The sequence below is a fragment of the Callithrix jacchus genome, chromosome 7, assembly GCF_049354715.1.
Source record: "Callithrix jacchus isolate 240 chromosome 7, calJac240_pri, whole genome shotgun sequence".
Lineage (NCBI taxonomy): Eukaryota > Metazoa > Chordata > Mammalia > Primates > Cebidae > Callithrix > Callithrix jacchus.
This window is the reverse complement of record NC_133508.1, coordinates 93,418,449-93,437,050: the sequence shown is the minus strand read 5'-3', so window position 1 is coordinate 93,437,050 and position 18,602 is coordinate 93,418,449. Positions and strand designations below refer to the sequence as shown.

Sequence of the window (18,602 nt, the reverse complement as noted above, 5' to 3'; positions counted from 1 at the left end):
AATGTGATGGGATGACAGTGGGGCCTCAGGGATGGAGAGAGCTAGTTGCTACTAACCCCCATGGAAGGACTGTTGCTAGCAGTGGTTCCAGTTTCAAGATGGTGCCAAGCTGTTTGTGGCAGCTTAGCTCGCAGGGTGGGAGATGCCCAAGGTGGGCTTCTACTATGATGCAAGGCTGTTGCTTGAACTCCTGGCTACTCTCCAGATTGAATTTGGTGCCCGCAAGGACTGGAGGACTCTCCTGTTGTAAGGATGGCTGGTATTGGTAGTGACAAGGAAGACTACTGGGGATCTCCAGCTTACCTTTCCCTGTAAGAAGTCCCCTTAGCTCTGAGCCTATCCCAGTGGAGGAGGCAGTGTGGCAGAGGCAGAACGCCTTGCTCCCATCTCCGTGGCACTGTCCTGGGTTTCCTGTGCTCCATAGTGATTCCACCTTTCCCACGGTGTTCTCCAGCAGGCTTTCTTAGTCACTCCAGTCGAAATATAGTTGTTTATTTGTTATTTTGGTCTCGTGAAGGGGATGGGCACCAGGTAACCCTAATGAACTATCTTACTGAAGTCACTGTTCTTTCGGTTAATTGACCTTTTATAAAGGTGCTAAGGTAATTCAATGGGAGAAAATATAGTCTTTTTTTAAATAAATGGTGTTGAAATAATTTTTCCTCGTATATTACCTATATGAGGAAAAATTCACCTTGATCTTTTCATTATACCATGCATAATAACAAATTGAAATGGATAGAAAGCCTAAATGTAAAACCTAAAACTACAAAACTTCTAGAAGAAAAGAGAACGGTTTTATAATCGGGATGGCCATGGTTTCTCAGGACACAAAAAGCATGACACTTAAAGGGAGAAATTAGGTCAGGTGCAGTGGCTCATGCCTGTAATCCCAGAACTTTGGGAGGTTGAGGAAGGAGAGTTCCAGACCAGCTTGGGCAACATAGGGAGATCCTGTCTCTACAAAAAATTTTAAAAATCAGTTACACATGGTGGCAAGTACCTACCCAGGAAGCTGAAGTGGGAGTATCGCTTGAGCTTGGGAGGTCAAGGCCACGGTGAACCATGATTGCACAACTGCACTGCAGTCTGGGTGACACAGCAAAACTCTATCTCAAAAAAGAAAAGACAAGACAAGACAAGAAAAGAAATTAATGGATTTAATTTCGCCAAAACACTCAAAAACACTTAAGAGTATCTCTAAAAACACTGTTAAGAAATGAAAAGGCAAGCCATAGACTGAGAGAAAATTATTACAAAACATATATTTAACAGAGGCCTTGTATCCGGAACAAAAACATGTGCAATTCAGTAATATTATTACCAATTTAATAAAAAAGGTGAGCAAAAGCTTAGAGAAGTTTTTCATAAAACAAGATTACGAATGAGTGATAAGCATAGGAAAGGGTGCTCTGCTTCAGAATCACTTTTCACACCATCCCTCATGTGTTATTCCAAGATTTCTTTGCAAGCGCTCCCAAGTTTTCTAGTCTACACCACGGCGTCTTGCAAAAACACAACATGAGTAAAGCAATATCATATGATTGTTGAGCTACAGTTGTGGATCTTATCTATTCAGTCAGTAAAAATTTTTTTTGTCCCATGTGGTTGTTAAAACAGGCAAACTCATTAATAATTAGGAAAACATAAAATGACAATTGGAATGATAGCACAGCCCACCAATTGGAATGCCTGATGTTGGTAAGGAAGTGGAGCACTGGAACAGTTGCATAGTACTGGTGGGAATGTAAAATGGAACGCCCACATCAAAAATGATTTGACAGTTTCTCATAATCTTAGACATATGCTTGCCAACTAGGCAGTTCCACTACTGAGTATTTACCTAAAAAAAAAAAAAAAAAAAAAATGAAATCAGGACGGGGAGGCGAGTGGATTACCTGAGGTCAGGAGTTTGAGATCAGCCTGACCAACATGGTGAAACCCTGTCTCTACTAAATACAAAAAATTAGCCGGGCATGATAGTACACGCCTGTAATCCCAGTTACTTGGGAGGCTGAGGTAGGAGAATAACTTGAACCTGGGAGGTGGAGGTTGTGGTGAGCTGGGATTGCACCATTGCTCTCCAGCCTGGGCAAAAAGAGAGACACTCTGCCTCAAAAAAAAAAAAAGAAAGAAAGAAATCATAGCTCAAAGATTTGTATGCAAATGTTCATAACATCTTTATTCAGAATACCCCAGACCTAGAAACAATCCAAATATCCATCAACATATGAATGCATAAACAAATTGTAAATTCATGCAATGAAATATTAGTTAGCAATAAAAAGGAAGGGACTATGGAGGTATTCAGCTCAACATGGAAGAATCTAAATATCATGCTAAGTGAAAGATAATGAACACGAAGGACACATACCACCTCATTCCATTGATAGGGGCAGAAGGATCATTGGCAGTCTCATGGCATGTGGGAGCGGGGCAGGTGGAGGGAACAGGGAGGGAAATTTTCTAATCTTGAGAGCATGGATTACAAGGGAAAGTTGGAAAGGGCACAGGTCAACTGTTTGGGATTATGAAAATATTTTATACCTTGATTGTGGTGACGGTTATATGAGTTTATACATTTGTCAAAATTCATCAAATTGGGTTATTCAAATGGGTGTGTTTCCTAGTATGTAAATAACATTTCAATGAAGTTTATCAGTTTTTTTTTTAAAGGCCAGAGTCTAGACTCCAGGGACTTGCATGATGGATAGGTGACAAGGCAGATACTATGAATTAAATTCTCCTCCTTCACTTCAGCCCAGGTTCCTCTTCTTCCAGGATCTGTATTTTCCCAGGTAAGGGCAAAACTCTAAAACTCTGTGTGCCCTCCTGCCAGTACAGGGCTCACAGTAGCTCAGGATGTATTAACAAATTCAGAGCAATGCTGAGAGACCAGCCATTAGCTCCAATTTTGCTTTCTGGCAATTGTTTCTTGGTTTATTAAGTAGCTTTAATTGTTAAAACTTCAAAATTTTTCCTCTGACAGAACAATTTAACTTGGGATCCACCGTGAGTATCAGCCATTTTTAGAAACACATTATGACTGCAGAAAAAAAACTATCTCAGATCAAAACATTGTGCATTTCTGAGTCTCTGTGAACATAATTATATACTAAAATAATAAAAAATAATTCACTTCTCAGGTTAAGCAATTTAACTCAGTGGCTTAAAACCCTCCTGTGGTTTCCCATTGTCTTTGAGATGAAGTCCAGACTCCATGGCCTGGCTCCTTAGGTCCTTTGTGATCCAACCTTGCCATTATGTTCCATCTTGTCACTTGCCACTTCTCTCATCAGGCTTTAAGCTTGTGGCTTTCTACACATAGCACTCTGTCAGCTCTATTCCTACTCCCTAGAATATCCCTTTCTCATTTGTTAATCTGGCAAAGGCATACTTGACTTTTGAGACTTAAGTCACATGAGAGCTTGTTCCAGAAGCCTTTCTGACCTCACCCTCCTGCATTCCCTGCTTTCTAGGTCTGGGAAACATAAGGCTTAGTCAGTGCTCTCATTATACTCTGTCAGATGTGTTCAATTTTTTTGCTTCCCTGGGCCACATTGGAAGAAGAATTATCTTGGGCCATACGTAAAATACACTAACACTTACAATAGCTGATGAGCTAATTTCAGGCAGAAATCTCATAATGTTTTAAGAAAGTTAGCCAATTTGTGCTGGGCTGAATTCAAAGCCATCCTGGGCCACATGTGGACCACGGACCACAGATTGCTCTTTGTAGAAATTGATTGCTGCATTTATTTAACTATGTGAAATGATTTCCTTCTAATCTTTCTTCTTCGTCTTGTGCACATGGATTATTCATCTCTGGATTTGCAAAAGGATAATTATAATGATGTATTATCTAACCCAGAGTATTGGTTGGCATCTAGTGGATACCATTAAATACTTGTTGAATGAGCAGACCCAAGAATTACATAGTTTATAGCTTGTAAAAAGAAACCTCTCCCCAAACTCTTCTTCAATAGAGTGAAATACTCATCTGTACCCTCATCTTGTCTCCAATACTTCATGTAGTCTTGAACAGAGAAGGAATTTAATTGATGTTGGCATCTTTGTTGAGATATACATTTATGAGAAGTTGCCTTTAAAAATTATTTTTATTTTGAAGTGAAAAGACTTTAGTTTTAGCTTTGGTTTTCCTATCCTTGTGAACTTGAATAAGCACTTTCACCTGTCTTAGCTTCACTTTCCACATCTAAATAAAGGAAATGATAAAACTTACCACAGAGGACTATTTTGAGACTGAAATGATGTATCATCTAGATCAAAAACTGTGGCCTTTGAAATGGTCAGGGAGGTCTTTCTTAAAAGGTGATATTCACAATTATTCAGAGTTGGTCAAATCTGGAAAGCCTGGGGATGCTGGCTCAGAAAGGCTTCCTGAGATATCTAGTCAGTTTGGGGGCCTATGGCTGAAAAATAATCTTGAAAAATCAGAATAGGTTGTGGTGCAGCAGAGAGAGGCCATAATCTTTTCTCCCCCTCTTTCTTGCCTCTGGAGACTTCTATCCACATCTGGCTTAGGTCATCAGGCAAAATTAATGTGTCGATTTCACCCTGCTGACATCTGTTTCTGTCAATGCATGCCCCCGGCAGCTTGGGTGCAAATCAGCACAAGTGTCAGCCCTTTCCCTAGAGAGACCTAAACAGTATGCCTGAATTGGGAAGGACATTTGGGCATGAGTGAGAAACCATTTCATGATGCTGTCTCAAAATATATAGGGTCCACTAAATGACAAAATTTGGGCAAGGGTTACTTCTGAATTTTATGGCAAATGTCAAACTTCTTGCCTTGCAAATAGTAACAAAACAAAACAAAGACAGCTGTTTTGGTTCCTTTATCATTTAAAGTGGAAAAAGTTGGATAAGAGATTATCAATAATGGTAAGGTGTGGTGGCTTATGCCTGCAATCCCAGCACTTTGGGAAGCTGAGACGGGCAGATCACCTGAGGTCAGGAGTTTGAGACCAGACTGGCCAACATGGTAAAACCCATCTCTAAAAGAAAAAAAATTAGCCAGGCATGGTATGGTGGCTTATGCCTGTAATCCCAGCTACTCGGGAGGCTGAGGCATGAGAATCACTTGAACCTAGGAGGCAGAGGTTGCAGTGAGCTGAGATTGCGTCACTGCATTCCAGCCTGGATGGCAGAGTGAGACTCTGTCTCAAAAACAAACAAACAAACGAAAAACTATCTGTGGTAATAACTATCCTGTTACACATGTATACACTTTCTCATTCCATCCTCACAGCAAGTTCTTGAGGGTAGATAGGGCAGTTATTAACCCTATTTCATAGCTAAGAAAATAAATATTTAAATTCACTAGGGTTAAATTCCTGTCCAATGTCACCAGCTAAGAAGTAGGAGATATGGATCTTGACCCTAGTCTCCTGATTCCAAATCCTCATTGAATGACACAAGCAGTTTTCTCCTCCACGTCTTTGTTCATTTTGTCCCTCCTGCCTGAAACAATTTAAAACAAAGAAAGAACTTTCTAACAGCCACATTATCCAAAAAAGGAATGAAGTAATGAGCTTCTCATTGCTGGAGAAGGGTAAGCAGACAGAAAACCAATTGGCAGGGATGTGGTAGGTGAGATCCAACTATTGAACTGGAGATTGGACTTGACAGTCCTAAAGTGCCTTCCAAAGCTGTGATTCAGTATCATTAACCTAGAAGTACTAAAGCATGTGAACTCTGGACATGGAAGCCAGGCTGAGAGAGTAGAAGTGTGGAATATGGATTCCGAACCAGAGGGGACCCTTCAATTTACAGAATCTCAAACGTATTAGCTAGAGGAGGCCTTGGCCCAGGCCCCCTGCACTAACTATCCAACTCCCCTCCCAATACTTACATTGTGCTAATTAGGGCAGCCCCAGCAATCTGAAAAAGAAGAAGTTCAAGGTCTATTCTGGCTCTGAAAAATCTGGAAAAAGGTGTATCTTAATGGCCCCTGGAGTAGAACAGTCTGGAAGGAGGTTCTAGGAGGGACTTTACAGAGACAGCTGGATTGGAGCTTCTCATAACACCAAAGACACTTGACCTCAAATTTAGCTTGTTCACTTAAGACTGTTGGGAGAAACAATTCACTTCAAAACTTAACCAGTGAAACACATGTACGTGATATCCACCAGTGTGCAATGTGCCAAACCAACTTTTGCTGTTGATTCTTGGAGCAGAGGTAAAGTGGGCAGGGTGTGGACTGATACACTTTAGAGTTGCATAGCTTTGAGTTGAAATTCTGGAGTGCAATGGCACATTCATAGCTCACTTCAGCCTTCAACTCCTGGACTCAAGTGATCCTCTTGCATCAGCCTCCCAAGTAGCTGAGATTACAGGCATCTGCCAACACACCTGGCTAACTTTTTAATTGTTACTTTTTGTAGAGATGGGGACTTGGTGTTTCCCAGGCTGGTCTCAAACTTCTGGTCTCAACCAATCCTCCTGCCTGAGCCTCCCAAAATGCTGGGATTACAGATATGGGCCACTGCATTCAGCCTCTGTCTCTGTCTTGTAAAGTGACTCGGCAAATTAGTCATCTGTCTTTCCCTGTTGTCTTATCTGTAATTTGGGAAATATGTAGGCAGCACTCTCAGAGAATTGAGTAAAATAACAATATACATGTATTCACATGGTACAAAATAAGTGTCTAAAAAATCCCAATTTGTTGGCCAGGCACCATGACTCATACCTATAATCCCACCACTTTGGAAGTCTGAAGCGGGTGAATCACTTGAGGCTAGGAGTTAGAGACCAGCCTGGCCAATATAGAAAAACCCCATCTCTACATAAAATACAAAAAATATCTGGGTGTGGTGGTACATGCCTGTAATCTCAGCTACTTGGGAGGCTGAAACACAAGAATCTTTGAACCTGGGGGATGGAGATTGCAGTGAACCGAGATCGCACCACTGCACTCCAGCCTGGGTGACAGTGAGACTACTTCTCAAAAAAAAAAAAAAAAAAAAAAAAAAGAAATTCCAATTGCTTGCTCCCATCCCAGATAATAACAGCATGTCCAATTTTTGAAATATAAATGTTGTATAGCATTTAAAGATACATGAAAACACTAGGAAAAAAATTAAGAAATTACCTACTGTTTTCTTAGACTGTTTGAGTGAGAACCAAGGGCTAATATTTATTATCCATCATTCAGTACAATTTGAAACAAAACAATGGGAGCCTGTGAGTCATTAATTTGGCTCAAGGGGTCATCGTGCCCAAGTCTAACCCAGTGTTCTTCACAGATTTGCCCCACACTGGGTTTTCCCCTGTGCTCTGGGAGATCCTTCCTCCACCCCACACCCCCTTGTCAACATAACTGATGAATTCAATATCCCCTTCTTCCCAAATGAGGAGTCATTGAGCTGACTCCAATCAGCAGGATCGCCTGACTCAGGCCTCCCCAATCAGAGGTGGAGTCTGCCGTGGGGCTGGTAAGTAAGAACTCCCCGAGTGCCTCCACCAAGTACCAATTTGATGAGGCTGCCATTCACTCTGTCAGGCCACGTGTGGGATTCATCAGGACCCAGCCCCACTCCCTTTCACCCCCATCAATGTGCCCTAAAGGACTTTTCTTTAAACCTGATTGCTTGAAGGCATTGTAAACCCACTGGTTTGTGATTCATCAATCCATGACAGCTCGTTATTCCAGAAGCGTTTAAGCCCCAAACCAGGAAAGAGGGAAAGGTTTCTTGGTGCCATAATGGGACAAAGTTTCACTGTCTTATTGATTCATGCCACAAATATTTAATCAGCCTGTTATTTAATTATGGAGATGAACTAAAATGTTTGCTGGTGGGCCTTGCTACAAAGAAATCTCACTCAGCGAAGTGGAAGTCCAGAAATTCTGACTTAAGTACTATTAATATTGAACTTATGAGAGAGGCATTTTATATCCATCACCTGACTGCCTCTATGATGTCTTTGTATGTAATACAGTAATCTTTATTTTACACAAGAGAAAACTGAGACTCACATGGGCTCAGTGGCTTATTCAAGTTCCATAGCTAGAAGGTAGCAGAGATGGGATTCAACCTGTCTGACTCCAAATCCCATGCACTTAACCATTTTTTACTGCATTACTTTTTCCCACATTTTTCTTAGTTGTTGATAGATTAAAAGAAAGCTGTTTATGGAAGTGTTTGAAAAATATAATGCTCTCGGCTGTAAGAGAATACTGTAGTACTGAGTTATCTGGAATTGCACCGGGTGTAACATTCAGTGGACAATGGAGCATTTGGTGGACTGACCTCTCTTCCAAGTTCAGGAGGCCTCTCAAATTTCAGTCATCAAGGCTCCCTTGGAGCACTGGGATTCTGAACTATCTCTTTATGTACTTCTCCTGGGCTGAAGCTCCTGAGTGTGGGCTGAACCTGGTGGCACTCTTCTGCCTCATAGACGAGGTTGGCTTAGACACTGCCCTGGGGTTTTAATCTAAATAACCACTGGATTAGGCTGCATTCAAGCTAGCAAGAATGTTTATTTCTTGTATCTACTTGAAGTAAGCTTCCTTTCCAAGAGCCCCGCACTAAAAGAGAAGGGGTAGAGGGCTTGTCTATGTTCAGAGAAATCTCTTTTGTACTCATTAGCTGCTAATGATAGAGGTTGAGTTTTTCAGATCCAAAAGACATGGAGATAGGATATTAAGAGACAATATGGAGTAGCAGAAAATGTACTGAACTGGATGGGAGTCCCGTGTATTCAGTATTTCACTCACTGTGTCATTTTGGGCAAGTTGCTTAACTTCTCTGTTTCCATTTCTCCATCTATAAAATAGAGATGATAATACTTGTTCATCTTATAGAGTTACTGTATAAGTCATATATAATAATAATTTTACTGATTCATTTATTCATTCAGTAACTGTGAGAAACTTGATATAATGATGAATAAGACACTCATAGTCTATGCTCATGAAGCCTGTAGTCTAGTGGGAGAGATAGACATAAATCAACCTTGATGGAGATATAGTTGTTCAAAAAAGTTATGAAAAGTATTATAAGAAAGGGATATAGGGTGCTATGAGGCTCTGTGGCTGAAAGTGTCATTGAAAGTGAAACTAAATGGGTGAGTCATAGGTGGTGAAATTAAAGGGGAGGGGAAGGGCATTTTGCTTAAGTAAAGCAGCATGCAGGAAGTTGCCAAAGAGTTTTGCACAAGCCAAGAATGGAGAGAAAGTCAGTATGTAAGGTGACCATATGGTCCTGTTTTCTGTGGATAGTCCCTATTTAGACCCAGAGTACTCATTAATAGGGGTTCTTTGCACTCTCTAAAGCATCTCTACTGGATGGAGAAATAATACAGTCATCTCATTAATGTGGCTGGTGTGTAGTGAGCAAAGTAGAATGTTAAACTACAAGCTTTGTTCAAAGAGGGCATCATACCATAAATGGCTCTGAACCATTTATCCTGAGACCTTAAGAGCCCCAAGGATGAGGATGTTCGAGAAGAGAAGAGGTGTAAGTCAGAGAGACACTGGCTTGTGAGAGTCTGTTTAGGGAGAAAAACTGACTTCAGATTAAGGCTCCCTCACAGGGCATTGAGGGAGTACTGAGATGGCCAGGAATGGCCAGAGAGGAATTGCTGATGAGACGTGAATTTGTTAGGACACAAATGATGGGTTTTATTTGGAAGAAAGATCTCTTTTTTTGCTCCGAATAGCATGGTAAATGAAAATATGACTGCCATTCTGTTGAATCCTCAAGCGGATTATATTGGGGATGATACAGCATTGCCATGTGTCTTCTCTCATCAATACAGTCAAACACTCCCCAAACCAAGACTCAACTAGCACGATAAGTGCCATATTTTGAGAATTTATTATCTATCAACCACCATTCCATATTTTTTATGCACATTATTCCAATAAACCTTTAAATCAGATCCTGTTTTACAAATACGGAAACAGCACAGAAAGTGAAATTCTAAGCTGAAGGTCCCACAGCTGGTAAATGGGTTTGAACCCAGGTTGCTCCACTTCAGAGTTTGTGTTCTTAATCACTGAACAAGGTCACCTCCATTGACATATACCAAGTAGAGTGGTCTCAACTCATATTTATAAAATGCCTGCTCTGTCCTGGGCCCTATGGGTTGTTTTTATATACCTTTATTTAATTTGGCTTTGCTGTATGACCCTGGACATGGCACTTAATACTTCTGGTCTATTTCCTCATCTGTAAAATGAGGTTATTAATAGTTCTCCCCTCAGAGGGCTGATATGAGGATTAAGTAAGATAAGCACTTAGTAGAGAACCTGGCAAGCAGCAAGCACTGGAAAAGCATTTGCCAAATCAATATTCTTGACAACTGCCTTGTTCTGTAGTTACTTTATCTATTATTTTCATTTTCGCCTGGAGCTGAAAGCCTTATGGCTTTATAGAAGGCAGAAGACACTATCTGCTTGCTTCTAGATGATGCAGAAGAGCTACTCTTAGCATTATAGGTATGATTGCTTCTTCTTCCTGATCCTCTGCCTCCTTCTTTTTCTTCTTCTTCACATACAATAAACTGCACATATTGAAAGCATACAGTCTGATACCTGTACATATACACCTATGAATCTATCAAAAATAATTAAAATAGTGAACATATCCATCACTCCCATATGCTTTCCTGTACCCCTTGATGGTTCTCTCCTGTCCTTCTCTACCTGCTTTCTCCAACCTCATTCCCATTCCCAACCACATCCCCATTTTAATCTCCATTCCCAGCCCAATCCACATTTCCACCCTATCTCCATCTCCACTTGCATCTCCATTTGCATCCCAGTTCCCATCCCCATCCCCACCCCACTGATTCCCATCTCTATCCCATCCCCTTCCCCAGTCCAGCCCCATTTTCATCCCCATCCCATCACCATCCTCATCCCCAGCCCCATCCCCATCTCCTTCTTCAGACAACCACGGATCTGCCTTCTGTTACTGCAGATTAGTTTGCATTTCTAGCATTTTACATAAACAAAATCAAACGGTAAGTATTCTTTCTAAATTTTGTTCTTTTTAATCAGCCTAATTATTTGGAGGTTTACCATGTTATTCTATGTATGAATAGTTCATTCTTTTTATTGCTGAATACTATTTCATTGTACAGATATACCATATTCACATATCCGTTTACCTGCTGATGAAGATTTGGGTTATTTCTAAATTTTAGACATTACAAATAAAGCTGTCAGAAACAATAGTGTTTGTATGGACATATGCTTTTAGTTCTCTTTGTTAAATTCCTAGAAGTAGAATGGCTGGGCCATATGACAGAGGTGAGTTTAACTTTACAAAGCTGTCAAACTGTTTTCCAAACTGATAGTAACATTTTGCACCTCTCCCAACAGTGTATGAGAGCTCTACTTGCTCCATAGTTTCTCCAGCACTTGGTATGTTAGTCTTTAAACATTTAGATATTCTAGTAGGTCATCAGCACATCTTACTATGCTTTCATTTGCCTTTTTCCAATTACTAATGCTGTTGAGGATCTTTTCATATGCTTATTCACCATTTGTATATCTTGCTTTTGATAGAGTGTTCACATATAATGTTTATTTTAAAAATCGAATGATTTTGTTTTTTTGTTGTTGTTTTTTTGAGACAGGGTCTTTCTCTGTCACCCAGGCTGGACTGGAATAATGTAGTCATGTCTCACTGCAGCCTCAACCTGGGATTGAGCCATCCTCCCACTTCCGCCTCCCAAGTATCTGGGACTACAGGCATATGCCACCATTGCCAGCTAAGTTTTGTATTTTTTTGTAGAGGCAAGATTTTTCCATGTTGTCCAGCCTGGTTGAAACCCTTGGGCTCAAGTGATCCACCCACTTCGGCCTTCCAAAATGCTGAAATTATAGGTGTGAGCCACTGCACCTGGCCTGGTTTGTTTTTTTCATTATTGAGTTTTGAGAATGCTTTGTAAATTATGAAGATATTTTCTCCTAGTCAGTGGTTTGTTTTTCCATTTTCTAAATAGTCTTCTCAATAACAGTGACGATTCATTCATTTTTTCTTTTTTTAGTTTTTTTCTTCTGTGTTTTGTTTTGGATAATCTGCATATTCACTGTCTTTTTCAGTGTTGGATTTGCCATTAAACCATACAGTTCATTTTTTCTCTCAGATGTTGTAGTTCAGTTTGGGTCTTTTACATCTTTCACATCTCTGCTTAACATGTTCAACCTTTCCTCTAGCTTCTTGAGCATACAGAATACCCTTCCAATAGCGGTTTTAATGCCCTCATCTGTTTATTTAATCATCTGGGTTACTGTCATTTGACTGATTTTTTTTCCTCATAATAAATTGAGGTCTCTTTCTCCTGTCTCAGGTGGTTTTCTTTACATGCACATGCTGCTTGTAAAGAAAAATTAAGTTGTAAAGAACTTCATCACAGAAAAGCTTTTATTTGTTAATGTTCTCCAATGTTGGCAATGTTTTGTAGAGGCTGTCTTCATGGCCTAAGATGCAGTATCAGCTTAATACTGAAGGGGAACTGTCAGCACATCTCAGGAGTTCCCTCTCTCATTGGCCTTTCTTTCTAGAATATACCCCTCGAACTCCAGCCACCTTGGTCTCCCTGGATCACCAGCTTTGTCTCCTCAAATCAAGGAGTCCACTAGGTTCCATCTAGGTGCCACATCCTATGTTGTGGCCTAGAAATGTACTCAAGGCTGTAAGCTGGGGCAGTCAAAAGATGTACCCTGTTTTCCTGTTGATACAGTTTGGATATTTACCCCACCCAAGTCTCATATTGAAATATAATTCCCAATGTTGGAGGTCAGGGCTGGTGGGAGTGATTGGATCTTCAGGGTAGATGTCTCATGGATGGTTTAGCATCATCCCTTTGATGCTGTCCTCCTGACAGTGAGTGAGTTCTCATGAGGTCTGGTTATTTAAAAGTGTGTGACACCTTCCTGTCCATGCTCTCTCTTGCTCTTTCTCCTGCCAGGTAATGTGCCTGCTTCCCCTTTGCTTTCCACTGTGCTTGGAAGCCTCCCAAGGCCTCCTCAGAAGCAGACGGTGCTATGCTTCCTGTATAGCCTGCAGAATCATGAGCCAATTAAACCTCTTTTCATAGAAATTACCTAGTCTCAGGTATTTCTTTATATCAGTGCAAGAACAACTTAATGTAGCTGTCTTGCAGGAATCATAGTCCTACATTGCCTAAGCGTCCAATGTCTTGAGAACCATTGCTTTTGTTGTTGTCATTGTTGTTTAATTTTTCAGTTGTTTCAGGTAAGAGAATAAAGCTGGCCCCAGTCACTCCATTTTGGCCAGAAGTAGATATCCCATAGTTTCCTTAGGATGTGCAATATTCGGTGTTGAGGTTGGGGGATGAATGTTACTAAGGTTGAAGGGGTAGAAAGAAGAGAAAGAATAAAGAATGTTGAATGCCACGTAAGTAGAAGGGATTTTATTTTGTGGTTGGTGAAGGAGGAACTGAGGAAGCATTTTAAGTCTAGAAACAGCAGAGTAAGGCTTGATAGCCTAATTAATGTTAACACATCCTTTTTGAAATGCAGTTGAATTGTATTTACCTCTGATACTAGAAGGGAGTTGATAGAGAGTAAGGAATTGTGATTGCTGAGCTCTGGACCATATTCTGATCCTATCTGCGTGGCTCTGAACAGATCAGTTTATCACTCTTAGGCCTCAGTTTCCGTGTCTGTGAAATAAGAATTGTAATACTTACATCCATACCTATTGATTGTAGTGAATACTTGCTGAGAGAATGTATGTTAAGTGCCCAGTATGCTGTCTGGCAAACAGTAAGTTTTCAACAAAAAGGAGCAATTATTAATTGATAAAACCAAGGCTCAATGAGTTTGTTTTGAAGAGCAAAAAGGAGCAGCACTGAGGCTCCAACTCAGCTGTCAGATAGTTTTCCATGCCTATGATCCTTGAAAGCAGTATTTCATCCAAGAGAGAGGGTAATGACTGGTTGAGGCAAATCGCCACAGGGCCACAAAGATATGCATAGTGGTGGTGGAGAAGTTGCCCCTGCCCACCAGCACTTCTTTACCCAGCAGTTATATACCAGCCCGACATGATTTTCTAACAATGAATGTTGAAAGCTGTTGAATTTCATACACAAAGAGTTACATTTAACCACCTGTCTGTCAAATATAGATTCAGCGGTAGACTGTGGTGTGCAAAGGTTTATAGTCATATGTTTTAACATAATGCTTTGGGAAAAATTAAATTGTAAAGAACTTCAACACACACACACACACACACACGCACACACACACACACAAGCTTTTATTTGTTTATGTTCTCCCATGTTGGCAAGATTCTGTATAGATCATGCTCGTGGCCTAAGATGCAGTATCTAGTATCCACAGTATTCCCTATATGTCTGATTGGAGAACAGGTACTCTTCCATCAATTCTCAGATCAGATACAAAATCTGATCTGAGAACTGATCAGATTAAACTTTTAACTGACTTCCCCAGATAGATTATATATTTTTTCTTTTCTTGATTTCTCTGCATTTTGCAAATATCATCGTTTTCATTATTGACTGGTTTATTTTATTTTTCTGTTTCTCTGTGTCACCTACCTTACTGCGAACTCTATAATGGTAGCTATTTCTCATTTGTTCACTGTAGTATCCCTGGAACCTAGGACAATTTCTGGATTCTAGGGATACCACTGTTTATGCTCAATAAAATTTTTAGATAAATGAATGAGTAAATAGACATTAGGAAAAGTAGGTGAAGTGATATACATACAGAGCCCTGCACATAGTAGGCATTCCCCTTTTCATTTTCCTCCCTTGTGCCAGTCTGAGCTTTCAGGGAGTATATATGATGTCTTGCTTATTTCTACATATTTACCTTGATAGGTTGTTGCAGTACATAGCAAGTGCTCATCAGAGGCTGAATGAACAAACACACAAGCCAGAAGCCTTAGCTGTTTCATCTGTTGCATGAAATGGTTGAATTAGATTTCATAGTCACTCAACCAGTATCTTCTGCACCTCTACCATGTGTCAAACACTGAGCCAGGCCTGGCGCAGTGGCTCACGCCTGTAATCCCAGCACTTAAGAAGGCCGAGGCAGGTGGATCACCTGAGATCTGGAGTTTGAGACCAGCCTTGCCAACATGGTGAAACCCTGTCTCTACTAAAAATACACAATTATCTGGGCATGGTGGCGCGTGCCTGTACTTCAGCTACTTGAGTGCCTGAGACAGGAGAATCACTTGAACCCAGGAGGCGGAGATTGCAGTGAGCCAAGATCACGCCATTGCACTCCAGCCTGGGCAAAAAAGAATAAAACTGTCTCAAAACAAAACAAAACACACAGAGCCTCCATCAGTTATGGAGAAAGTAGCATCAAGACTACAGACTAGTAGAATTGAGACAGGGACAATAATGCAAAGTAAGAAGTGAGGGAGTCACATGGTGAGATGCAGCTGAGACTGACAAGGAGTGAATGAAACTTAAGCCCAGACCTTTCCTATAGGATGGGCAGGTTCTTGGTAACTGGTGCAGCTACAATCATGAAAAAAAGGAAAAAAAGACTCAGATATCAACTCCTCTACACTACTCAGCCAAAAGTAACCTTTTTCATTCAAATGCTCTAGGTCTCTCTGAATCCCGTTTAGAATACCAATTTCTTTCTTGGAAGTTGTGATATTTTATGTGTTGACTTGACCAGTACAGGTATTTGGACAGACATTATGCTGGGCATGTCTGTGAGGGTGTTTCTGGATGAAATTACCATTGGAATTGGTAGGCCTGAGTAAAGCAGGTGGCCCTCCGTAATGTGGATAGAACACATCCAATCAATTGAAGACCTGAATAGAACAGAAAGGCTGAGTGAGGGAACTGTTCCTGCTGACACTTGAGCTGAGACACTGACCATTTCCTGCCTTCGAACTCCAACTGAAAAACTGGCTCGTCTTGGGTCGTGAGTTGGCTTTCAGATTGGAACTAACGCCATTCACTTTCCTATTCCTCAGGTCTACAGAGTCAGACTAGAACCATACCATTGACTTTCCTGGGAATCCAGCTGGCTGACTTCAGATCTTGGGATTTCTCAGTTTTCAAATCATGTGAGCCAATTTCTTATAAGTCTCTTTACACACACACACACACACACACACACACACACACACACACTCTATCTGTTTGTCTATCTATCATCAATCATCTGATCTATCAATCAATCATCCTATCTATCTATCATCTCCTATTGGAGAACCCAGACTAGTATAGAAGGTAAGAAAAAAACCTACCCTTTCTTGAGCTGAAACATGATAGGTACTGGGCTAGGTGCTTTGTAGCCATAACCTTATTTGGTCCACATAACACTCCTCTGAGGGTGGATGTAATTTCTAGCTTGTAGATGAAACCCTTGAGGCTAAGAGGAGAGACACACCATTCCCAAGGTCACACAACAAGCAAATGACCAAGTCAGGTTAAAACCCCATTTCCTCTAGTTCAATACTCCATGCAGTTTCTCCTCCACTCAACCACATCTTTCTGAATGTGTTTTGTTTCCCTATTAGGCAGTAAGTTATTTATGGGTAAAAACTATTTCTAATTATTATTATTTTTATCTATTCACCTTTAATTCTTGTGCCTAACATGGTATCTGGCACACAAAGGAGAGGAGGGGATGGTGGCCTCAGGAATTATTATATGATCTACCTGGGTCATGAGGCTTCTCTGCAGTGGAAGACTTCAGAAACCACCCAGTCCTTTCCACCCCTCCCTTTATCCTTATTTCTAGTCTGATTCCCTTTCTTCTCCATGCTGTTAGTAATTATTATATGGCATGTATTCCCCCAGGAATTTCAGGGCATCCTAAAGTTTGCACCAAAAGGTTGGGGAGCACACCTCCTCAGGATACACTTCCACAAGCCCATTTTGGCACCTTGGTTTTCCTGCCACCTAGGCCTGGAGCCAGATCTGCAGTTGGGCTGGAGCAGGGAGGAGAGAGTGTGAGCTGAAGAACACACGAAGACCCTGACAGGCTCCTGGGGCCCCCAGTGGTTGAACTCTGGCTATAAATAGAAGGAATATGAAGCAAAATGTCTTTTTAATATGCACATGGAATTCATTTATTTAATGAAGAATTTTCCTGGAACAGAGAGCTTGCTGTCAGAGCTCAGCTATTTTTGAGTAGGATGTGAAGGAAAAACTCCAGAGAATTATTTGCTGTTTGGATTTATGCTTTTAAAATAGGTTGTAATAAAAAAGCAAACCTATAGAAGCAGAATTAAGATCAGTGTTTGCCAAGGGCCAGAGGTAGGTGCAAGCAATTGACTGGAAAGAGGTGTGAAGGGCTTTCTGTGGTGATGGCGCATTCTGTGTCTGCTGTGGTAGTGGTTACAGGGCTGCATATGTTTGTCAAAACTTACAGAACAGTTCACCTAAAGTGAATGAATTTTACTATATGTAAATTATGCCTGACTTACAAACGATGTATCACCATGTCCTTTCTAAGGGAGAAAAGGACTGGGGAATTAATGCTTTCAAACACCTTTTTTGAGTGGGATTCTCTGTAGCTTCTTTACATTATTTATTCTCTTTAATACCTGCCAAGCACTATGAGACAGACATTATTCTCCACATTTTACAGTTGAAACACCTGAGGTTTTGAGAGCCTAAATTAATTGTCCAAGGTCACACATCAGCTTCTCGTGAGAAGTAAGGAAGTTTCAGAATTTCACAATGACTACCCCCTACTTACCTGATGTTCCTGGAGATGGAGCTTAGAATTAAAGCCTTGAAAATGAACTGAGTTTTTGCTCCTTGAAAAAAATGCTTCAGACAGCTCCATGCTTTCTCTCCAAAATGTTCCCCCGTTCTGTGTTCTTTGGCCGTTTCTGGCTGCATCTGGGAAAAGGTCTTAATAAGGTGCTAATGGTCTTTAACAGCTTTATTTAGTACCCTTGGATCTCCCTTTTTATCAAACATGCTTGGCTTTGGGCATACTTTAAAATCCTGAAGGGGTGGGATGTGTTCTGAAGGACCTGCTGTCATTCCTGGATCCCACTCCCATGGCTGGCGTCATTAATCAATCATGATGCTCTATGAACCCTGACTTGCCCTTGTGATGCTTCCTAACATGGCCCTAGCAGTAATTACTAACAGATTTGTGTTGGCATTCAATATATCAAAGCCTAGTTTGCGTTCTACCTGTGTTGCTAGGCCTAACCTAGGTACATTTATAAGTTGAGGGTGAAATCTTATCCTTTTCACTCCTTGGACCTGGAACCCTGATAAAATTTTATGTCTGGATCTAGAGTCAAAAGTAGAAAGAAAGAACAGGGATTAGAAAATTACAATTGGGTTTGGAGATCAGCCCCGTACCCCTTCCCTCTATCTCACCTCACCATTCATTTTCTTCTTGTTTATTGGGGATAATAAAATAATAGCTATCTAAAGGTGTTGAGGTGAAGCTTAAACTGAAGGACAGAGCACCCAGGAAACAGAAGCTCATTATGTGCTCAAAACTTTCACATGCATTATCTTGTTCAACCTTACCACAAAGTTATGCATAGGAAACTGAAATCTACGTTATGTAGATATACTTAATTTGTTCGTGTCACACTATAAAAGGTAAAGTGGAGACCTGAACTCAGGCC

General features: G+C 40.7%; 1 long non-coding RNA gene across 2 annotated transcripts in view; it reads left to right on the top strand.

Moving 5' to 3' along the window:
• The window catches only part of LOC118142952 (uncharacterized), a 109,934-nt gene that overhangs the window by 20,917 nt on the left and 70,415 nt on the right, over nucleotides 1-18,602 (top strand). For both annotated transcript variants that reach the window (XR_013520397.1, XR_004726942.3), the window contains exon 2: nucleotides 15,969-16,061. This is a non-coding gene — a long non-coding RNA (uncharacterized LOC118142952). The remainder of the gene's footprint in view (nucleotides 1-15,968; nucleotides 16,062-18,602) is intronic.